Source organism: Camellia sinensis, chromosome 15 (assembly GCF_055761805.1).
Source record: "Camellia sinensis isolate YWXY chromosome 15, ASM5576180v1, whole genome shotgun sequence".
Taxonomy (NCBI): Eukaryota; Viridiplantae; Streptophyta; class Magnoliopsida; order Ericales; family Theaceae; genus Camellia; species Camellia sinensis.
In genome coordinates this window covers 15,878,211-15,888,778 of record NC_138975.1, presented here as the reverse complement: position 1 = coordinate 15,888,778, position 10,568 = coordinate 15,878,211, and the positions used below count along the sequence as shown (strand labels likewise).

The following is a 10,568-nucleotide window of genomic DNA, read 5'->3' as shown; positions in this document are numbered from 1 at the left end:
CATCTTAAACGAGACTTTTTAATTCTAAACTCCAAATAATTAAAAAGTCAAAAAGTTAAAAATTTAATTCACATTCTAAACGAAGGCAAATTTTAGTTTAGATTTGTAAGATGAAAAGTGATTGAGACCCCCACTCTTTCCCCACTCCCACCACCCCTACATACACGTGGGAGTTGGTGATTGGAAGGACAAAAAAAAAATAAAAAAATAAAAATTGACCAATCACAATGGACTGGGAGTCCTGGGGGTGACCCCCCGTGGGGGTCCGGGGCATTTTCCTTGTAAGATTAACTTAACAATGGTTAAATGATTGGAATTCCTGTGAGAGTATTTATCACTCAAGATGGAATCAACAATCCGGAAGTAAAATTGTGTCTATATATGCTGGTTATTCAATGGTTCTAAAAACTTGTGTATAAAGAACACATCCTGCCATTGCTTTTATAAACACAATGGCAACCATTGCCAAAGGTCACAACCTTTGGATACAAAAACTAACAATCACAATTGTCATGAAACAATGTGCCCATTGTGTTCAAATTCAAATACTTAACTTACCAGATTGTTCCATTTCCTTGCGGGAAGGAGTACACCAACCATTGGATTTTTATCAAGTATGCAGAGACACACCACATTATGGTATGGTCACACTTAATCTAACATCTCCCACTTGATTACATCATAATGAGGTGATAAACCTAAGTTTGGCATGTTTACCTTGGTACCAAAATTTTGCCTCATGCCAACTTTCATCTATGAAATTACCTCATAGATCGACGTCTGATCGTGACTGGGCCATACATGCACACGTTTTTGCCACCAATCTGACCGCACATGTACGAATGTGTTCTCCTACTGACAACACACTCTAGATGACTTCAATTCACTATATTTCAAATGAACGGCATCAATTTTCAATGCTGGGTTCCTAGTCCATACCCAATCACCATTGACGATTTCAGCCGCATACATTTTTCATGTGTCGACCTGCACTGAAATTATTGTTAAGTACTTCCTTTAAGACCCATTCCTGAAGGTTTTCCTTAACACACCTTATCAATGACTTTTTGCTGATCAAGCAGACAATATCATCTCATGCTAATTATGATATACGCACCTTGTTAGTTCCTCTATCTTGTTACTTGACCAAACACATGTTTCTATGTAAGATAGAGTCGCAAAACATCGATTTTCTAGGCGTCCCTAGAGCCATTCAACTATGCTCTTATATAAGTAGCTAAACCACTTAGCTAGGCATTTTTCAATCCCATATTAGCTACATGTTCTTTGAATTTTTCCAGAGACAACCCTTTGGTCATATGGTCAGCCATCATCTCTTCTGAGGGTATATGGCTGACTTTAATTTCACCTCTCTCTACTATGTCCTGAATATAGTGGTAACTTACATCAATATATTTTCCCTTAGAGGTATTTGCTTCACTTTTTATTAATGAGATGACGGACTAATTGTCACAAAACATATTGACCGGTCTAGCAGGTATACCTAATTATAAATTGTCAACAAATCATTTTATCTAGACCGCATTACTCACGGCTGTGCTGCAAGCTATATATTCAGCTTCCATAGTGTATTTTGCAACACAACTCTGTTTCTTACTTAACCAAGAAATTGTTGTTCCACCAAACAATAACACATGACCACTAGTAGATTTTCTATCATCTACATCTCCTGCAAAATCTGCGTCAGTGTATCCTTTTATGTCTAAATCACACAAACCAAAACATAATTTGAAATTTTTAGTGCCTTTTAAATATCTGAATATTCTTTTAACTGCTTGCCAATGTTCCTTACCTGGATTGGATTGAAACTGACTTACCAATCCGACTGCATGATAGATGTCAGGTTTTGTGCTTGTCATAGCATACATTAAGCTGCCTATTGCCTGAGCATACGGGACATTTCTCATTTCCTCAACGTCAGACGTAGTTTGAGGACTCATATTTTTACTAAGACTTTGTCCCTTGCAAACAGGCGTGCTTAAAAAATTACAGTTATACATATTAAATCTGTTGAGCACCTTTTCTAGATATTTCTCTTAATCTAGATATAATAATTTTGAATTTTTATCTCTCGAAATTCTAATTCCTAGAACATAGGTTGCAAGACCCATGTATTTCATTTCAAATCTAGATGTCAAGAAAGTTTTGGTTTTTATAATCATATATGGAAAATTTCCTACTAATAATATGTCATCCAGGTATAAAGACAATATTGTTAATTTGTCATCATTTTTCAAGATATAAACACAGTGATCTAACGGACTCACAACATAGCCCATTTCTAAAATGGCTTGGTGGAATTTCAAGTACCATTGTCTTGAAGATTGTTTAAGTCTATATAGAGATTTCTTCAACTCGTAGACTTTATCCTCATTGCCTTAGTTCTGGAAACCATCAGGTTGCATCATATAAATTTCCTCTTTTAATTGTCCATTGAGAAAAGTTGTTTTAACATCTAATTGATGCAATTCCAAATCCATCATGGCTATTACCGCCATTAGAATCCTTATTGAGGCAAATTTTGCAACAGGAGAATATGTATCTACGAAGTCTATTCTAGGTTGTTGAGTGAAACCCTTGGCTACTAACCTGGCCTTGTATTTTTCCAAACTTCCATCTACTTTGAATTTTTTTCTAAGAACCCATTTGCAACCAATGGCTTTTCTTCCATTTGAGAGATCAATTAATTCCCAAACATCATTTTTCTTGATCGAGTCAAGTTCTTCATTCATTGCCTTAAGCCATTGTGTAGCATCATTGCTACTCATTGCTTCATTATAACTAGTAGAATCATCTACTAAGTTATTAAGTTCTTCAACTTGAAAAATATAATGATCTTTCAAAAACCTAGATGGACGTCTTCCTCTCTTACTCCCACTTATCTCATGATTCGAATTAGGTAAAACATCGTCATGTAATTTGTGTTTCCTCCCACTTTTAGATGGTTCTGGGAGAATATGGGGATCGTGTGACAAAGAAGGAATAGAAGAATCCTGAGATACTTCGGAGAGCAATTCAATTTGTTCAAGAGGAGTAACAAGATCAGTGGATTCAAGAAAAATAGCATCTCTACTTTCTATTAATCCATGTTCTGGATGATAAAAATTGTGAGGGTAATTTTTGTATGGAAAATTGGGCCGAGCTGGGTAAATGGGTCGTTTCGGGCCGCAATACGAAGGGCTGAGTAAAAGGGCCATAGAGTTAGACCGACCTAGGGGAATCTTGAAGTTACACCGATCCCGAGGTAAGCTCGGTCGTCGCACAAAGTTAACTCGGTCATAATCTTGCGTAGGTATCTCGGTTACCATAGGCGTGGATAGCTCGGCCGCACTATTTGGAATCAAGGCATGATGAAGAGAAAGCAAGCCTCACTCTTAATTTAGCTCGGTCTCGACAAGGAAACCGAGGTACAAACTGCGGAGTAAAAGACCAGGCTAGTTGAATCTCGGCCATATGGTTGCTAGCATAGCATGGTCATTTTACTTCGGTCGTGGTAGCCTGGCCATAGAAGAACTATCTCACTTGGTTTAAGCAGTGAGGGGGGTGTTGGAGGATAAGGATTATCCTTCAGGAGGTTAAATCCTAGGAGGACTCTGCATGGAGAAGTAAATGTCCTACTAGGATTGTGCCACACGAAACCTATAAAGCTCACAAATATCACCTGCGGAGAGGTAACACAATTTTGCTTCCTGAATATACAGAGCTTTTGTCTACTTGCCTACTGTACTGACTTAGGCATCGGAGAGGTTTCCGGCACACACCCGCCGGCTAGCTCACGTTTGTATTTTCAGGTGGTAGAACGACGTCGTACGGAAGAGCGCAGACTTGGTCAACAGGATTATACGAGAAAGTTTATTTCTTTCCTGTACAAAAACGATAACCACTCCCATTTTCAACATAACCAATAAACTTGCATTCCCAAGTTTTATTTCCCAATTTATCTCTTAAAGGTTTGGGAATAAGTACATGTGCTTTACATCTCCAAATTTTGAGATTGTGAATATTAGGTTTAGTACCATGCTAGCATTCGTAAGGAGTTTGAGGTTTAGATTTTGTTTCGACTCGATTTAAAATGTATGTAGCGATAGACAAAGCTTCTCCCAAAAAATGAATAGGAAGATCAGTATGAGCCATCATAGATCTAGTCATTTCCATTGGAGTACGATTTCGTCTTTCGGCAATCCCATTTTGTTGTGGTGTGTATGGCATTGTAAACATATGTTTTATACCATTGTCCTTGCAGAAAGAATCCATAGCTTCATATTCGCCATCTCTATCATTATTCAAGTGTTTAATGGACCGACCAAGTTGCTTTTCTATCTCTAATTTATATTCCTTAAACTTGTCAATTGCCTCTGATTTGTTTTTAAGAAGGTAAATATGTCCATATCTTGAATAATTATTAGTGAAAGTAATAAAGTATTCCATGCCTCGATGAGTTTTGGTTTTTAAAGGCCCACAAATGTCCGAATGAATTATTTCTAGTAATTCCGATGATTTTCAATGTTTAAAAAATGGCTTGCTAGTCATTTTACCTTTGATACATTGTTCACATATATCAAAATCGTCGGAGCATACTTTAAACAATAAGTCATTTTTAAACATTCGAGATATTTTATTTTTATTAATGTGACCTAACCTTAAATGCCATAAATAAGAACTATTACTTGTAGAAACAGACAAATAATCAGAAATACATACTTTATTATTATCAATGGGAAGAGAGTACATATCTTTCACTCTTATACCTTTTACTAATACATTCCCTTTCTTAATCAATATTGTGTTAAATCTAAAATTAACCTCAAAACCTTTTTGAGTTAACACCGGAACCAAAATTAAATTTCGCCGAATGTTAGGTACATAAAGCACATCATGACGCACAATAGAAGTTCCATTAATAGAGAACTGACAGTTGCCGATACCCAAAACATCACTATAGAAGTTGTTGCCCATGTAGATCCTGTGTTCACCAATCTTTTATCAGTAAATTCTACAAACATGTCATTGTTTTGCACAATATGTCTAGTTGCAGCAAAATCAATCCACCATGAATTTGATGAAGGTTCAAGCACCATTGATTCAGAAACTGTCATGGCAACAGGATTATGATTCTTTTTCTACTTCTTCTGAGGACAAGTGGCTTTGATTTAACCTTTTTGACCGCACTTGTAACATGGGCCTATCTGATGATTGTGATGTTGTTTTTGCCATTCTTGCGGTTTCTTTCATCATTTCTGAAATTCCTTCTTCCATTTTTTCTTGAAAGAAGTCGTCTTTTTCTTGTTAAATGGTGTGTAGGTATTATTTTGTGGTTATGGTGAAGATTATGCCATCAACAAGTTGGAAGACAATCATTCTTTACACTTGCGCTTCATTCTTTCTTCTTCCAAAACTAAAAGTACAGACAATGTTACCGTTGAAATCTCTCATCCGCTATGAGTTAGAGATGTGATAACATGATCCCAAGACATTGGAAGACTATTAAGTATGGTAGTTACTTACATCTTGTCCGACAAAGAGTAACCAGCGTTGGATAATTCTTTAGCAATTAATTCCATTTGATTAACATGATCACTAACACTATCATTATCACTCATACGAGTATTATTATATTTATCCAAGAGCAATTGAATTTGAGTATCTGATCGAACCCCATACTTACTTTCTAGTGCTTCCATTAGTTGTCTTACAGTTTCATGTTCTTCAAAAAGCGGAATAATGTTATCTTTCATATTATGTAACATAGTTGCTTTTGCCATTGCATCATCTTCTATCCATTTATTTTGAAACCAATTAGAATCATCATCTGGTTTAGAAGTGGATAAAGTATGCAATGTTTTCTCAGGTGTAAGAAGATAAGAAATGTGGTGTTTTCATGCTCAGAAATTATTTCCATTAAACATCTTGATTCTTGAAGAATCCATGGTATTTTTAATAGCCATATTAAAAACAAAATGTGTTACTATGAAAATTCAAATGTGAATATTACAATACTAAAACAAAAAATAAAAATAAGCAAAATTAAAGACAACAGCAGGTCTTAATAAGGATAAGCCTTGTAGTTGTTGAATCGACCCCTGTGATGAAGATGATGTGAAGGAATAGAACGGTTTTGTTGCCTTGAATAAGCCAAATGATGAAAACCCAATGGCCTTTTAAACCCAACACTTTGCTTATGAGTATTGTAATAATAGTTACGAGCCCAAGGAACACAATGGTGCCTTTTAAACAATGTTTCTTTGGATGTTTTCCTTGGTAACACCCTTGGATAGCCTCCTCCTCGAATTTTTTCTTTTGAAAATTTAGTTCAAGTACCCACAGAAAAATTCTGAAAATTTTGGCTTTTGAATGACTGAAAACGGCCTTGAAATGAGTGAGAACGAGCCGAAATACCCCTTGAACCAAGCTGCTGCCGGTTCAAGGTTTGTGCTGAACCGGCTTGAACTGGCTTGGACCACTGGTCAACGCAAGGGTCAATGCGCGGGTTAGCACGCGGGTTGTGCGGAGTAGACGGAGGCGGGTCCGGGTGGGAGAGAGTCGACGCACGGATCTGGGCCCGAGACGTTGGGCCGCGACTTTGGGCTGCATCGCTGGGCTGGGCGGTCCTTGAGGTTTAGGGCTGCTAAGCTCCGCTTGGCTGACTTGGGCCGATTGCTGGATTGGCCTAAAAAATTTCTTTTTAATTTTTAGGTCCAAAGGAATTGATTTCCTAGCAGTAACTCTTATTTTGGGCCCCATTTAATTGGTTTTGTTTTTGGCCCAAATATTTGAATTTCCTGAATTGATGCTTCAACGGTATTGTTGCACAAGTTGTCTTCTCCGGTGACGGGAGTCGGCGACCACACACTGAAATTCGAACTTTGTGGATCAAATTTTTGCTGTTTTTCATAACGAATTTCATCGCTATGATCAAAATTTTGTAAAGAACAAGATGGTGCCAATTTGGAGACCCAATTTGAACCGAAAAATATTTTATAAAATTGCTTCCAATGGTACAATTCGGCTTCACTTTCGGCAAGGTTCGGAACAATAGCACCACCAACAGTTATTTTCTTTGGATAGTTTTCTGGGAATACAACACGTTGGTGATGATTAAATAAACAAACGGAATTCACCAATGCCGAAGATTGACGGTCAATAATTTTTTGAATTTTCGATAAAAAGAGTTCGGAAACTTTTCTTTCTTCCGGACTATATTTCGACATTTGTGATAATGTGTAAACTTGCTCTGACACCACTATAAGATTAACTTAACAATGGCTAAATGATCGGAATTCCCGTGAGGGTATTTATCACGCAAGATGGAATCAACAATCCGGAAGCGAAATTGTGTCTATATATGCTGGTTATTCAATGGTTCTAAAAACTTGTGTATAAAGAACACATCCTGCTATTACTTTTATAAACACAATGACAACCATTGCCAAAGGTCACAACCTTTGGATACAAAAACTAACAGCCACAATTGTCATGAAACAATGTGTCCATAGTGTTCAAATTCAAATACTTAACCTACCAGATTGTTCCATTTCCTTGCGAGAAGGAATACATTAGCCATTGGATTTTGATCAAGTATGCAGAGACACACCACATTATGGTGTGGTCACACTTAATCTAACAAGATTAGCATAAAGGTTGGCTTTTTTAATTATTTTCTTTATCTTGTTTGCATTTTTTAATTAAAAATCTTCTTAGGCCTTTCCGTTAAGATCTCATGAACGGATTAAATATTAATTAAGAAAGGTAACTCAAAAACAAAACATTAAATTAATTGACTTTTAAGCCAAACCAAACAAGTGACAAGGTTAATTAATTTGGAACGCATTTGTTTATGTGAAAATGACTCCAATGGCATAGACGCCATCTGATATGTTATTGCAAACTCTCATTTATTCAACGGCTCACATCATATGTCTTGCTTGATTTGATTTAGATTTAATTTTTTAAATTATATTTATTAGAAGATGGATAGTTTTTTTTAAATTGTAAACCATTTTTTTTGACAATGTTGTTTTTGTTATTTGTAATTTATTATTTGATTGACCTTTTAAGGTCATGTTAATTTTATTTTCAACTGCATATTGTTTGTTTTATTTTAATATAATTACATTTTGTATTTCTCAAAAAAAAATAAATAAATAAATAAAACGGTTCGCACCCCAAATGGTATAATTCGATAAGGATTGACCTCCTTGTCTTGTGGCTCATACAATCCAAGCTATGTGGGCCACTTGTCAAAAAACCACTCTTGTTGAATTTTTTTTCTTTTCATTTTTTATTATAATTTACAAATGTTAAGATAATTACCTTAAATTTGACAGTTAAACGTTTAGAAAAAGCTAGCAATACATGCACTCAACATTAATAACTACGACATACTGTAATACCCAAAAAAGGAAAAAAAAAAAACTACAAGAAGTAAAAAACAAATATGTTTGGAAGTTGGTTTGCAACTAAATAAATACAAAAGTAGAAAATAGGCTAAATAAGTTAATAATAAAAAATGTTATATCAAATTATAATTATTTTATTTTTTTTCTCTTACAGTCATCACATTCAAACAAAAAACAATAAAAAATTCCTTTTTTAGTTGGACTAAATTCATCAAAAATTTTAAAAGATAGGCTGAATTAGCTATTTTCAAATGAAGGCTAAAGAAAGAATTGGGAGAAAAATAGTCAATCCTTTATGAAAAATTGCTAATGAGATTAGCCAAATTAATTGAATGATTTACATTCAAGTCTAACAGTAAGTGACACACGATAGGACCACGTCAATGGCCCTGTTTGGCAGAGTTTATTTTTAACTTATTTTAACTTTTAACTTAATTTAAACAATTTTGATGCGTTTAATTCAGCTTAACAATTCAGCTTATTACTTTTTGTAAGTCAAAAATCAACTTATTCTTTGAGTAGGGCAGGAGAAACTTAATTTATAAGTCAAAAATCAACTTATGTTTACAGTTATAAGTTATAAGCTATTAAACTATAAGCTATATTCATTTTTTCACAGTTCTACCAAACGGAGCCAATGGCTTAGACCATCAAATCTAACCACATGATAGGACCACTTAGACATTGTTTGGGAAGTGGGTTTGAGTGGATTTAAGACTAAAATAGTCACAAAAAATAAAATAAATTTTTTTAGTCACAATAAGACAAAATATCACATCCAACTTATAATCATTACATTCTTTCTCTTACAAAAAAATCAAAAATTCTTCTCGAATCAAATTTTTTAGTCCCAAGTTAAAATAACCCAAAAAATCAAAAAACTAAAAAATTAACTTACTTTCCAAATCAAGCCAACTAGACTAAGATACCGTTTGGGAAGAAGTTGGTTGGGCTTTTTTGGCTATTTTAGCCACAAAAAATAAAATAGGTTATTTTAGTCATAACAAACAAAACATCACATCCAACCCATAATCATTACACTCTTCTCTCACAAAAAAAGTCAAAAAAGTCAAAAAGCCAAAAAATCCTTCCCAAACCAAGCTTTTTAGCCTAGGCTAAAATAGCCAAAAAAGTCAAAAAGCTAAAAAGCCAACCCACTTCCCAAACGGAGGCTAAACCATACAATCCGACTCTTGGTACACATTATTTTTGATAAATGACATACTCCTATGTTTGAATGGAGAGAATTAAATTGAGAACAGGAATTAAATTACCAAGAATCACACTGGTCAAAATAAATGCTATGAGATTGTTTGAGATGACCTAAATAAGTGTACTTTTTTGTCTTTTTATAAAAAAATATGCAGAAAAATAGAGAGGTGATGTGATGAAAAAAAGATAAAAAGATAGATTATTTTGGGTATGCCAAACTTGGCCATAATTATCGATTCTCCATCTAAAATTCATCACATTTTAAATATTGTAGCCTCAACCAACCTTAGGCCACGTTTGGTAAGGAATTTTTTTGCTAAATTAATTATAAAAAAATAAAATAAGTTAAAAGTTAATAAGACAAAATATTACATCTAAATCATAATCATTTTATTTTTTTTCTTACAAAAATAAAAAAAAATCAAACCAAACAAATTTTTGTCCTAAGTTAAAAGTTGACTTTTTAAATTTTTTTTTGGTTTTTTTTTTTAAAAATAAAAAAATAAAGAAGTAATGTGACTAAAAAAAATCAAAAAGTCAAAAAATTAATTTTTAGCCAAATTTCCTAAATACCTCTAAAATAGCCAAACAATAAAAAACTAATTAAAAAAAAAATCTATTACCAAACGACAACTAAAATAATCCAAAGTTGTCTAAAAATGTGACATTTTTTCGTAAGAGAGTAGAGATCGAATTAAATATGACTCCTCCCCAATGTAATCATCATTCACATTCTTATCCTATTCGTTTCAAATATTGAAATCATGACTATCTAAAATTACATTCCCAACCTCCCATTCAAGAAGTGTGAAATAGTAATTCAAAATAAACAAACCTACTCTATGAGTAATTTTATCTTCCTAAGTTGGCGGTGTGTCTAATCAAAGAGGTCTAATATGGAGCGAAAAACATACAAATAATGAAAAAATGACATGACAC

General features: G+C 34.2%; 1 pseudogene; it reads right to left on the bottom strand.

Moving 5' to 3' along the window:
* Window positions 1-1,535: 1,535 nt before the first annotated feature.
* On the bottom strand, window positions 1,536-1,961 carry LOC145812819 (secreted RxLR effector protein 161 pseudogene; annotated as a pseudogene).
* Between the last annotated feature and the right edge of the window lie 8,607 nt (window positions 1,962-10,568).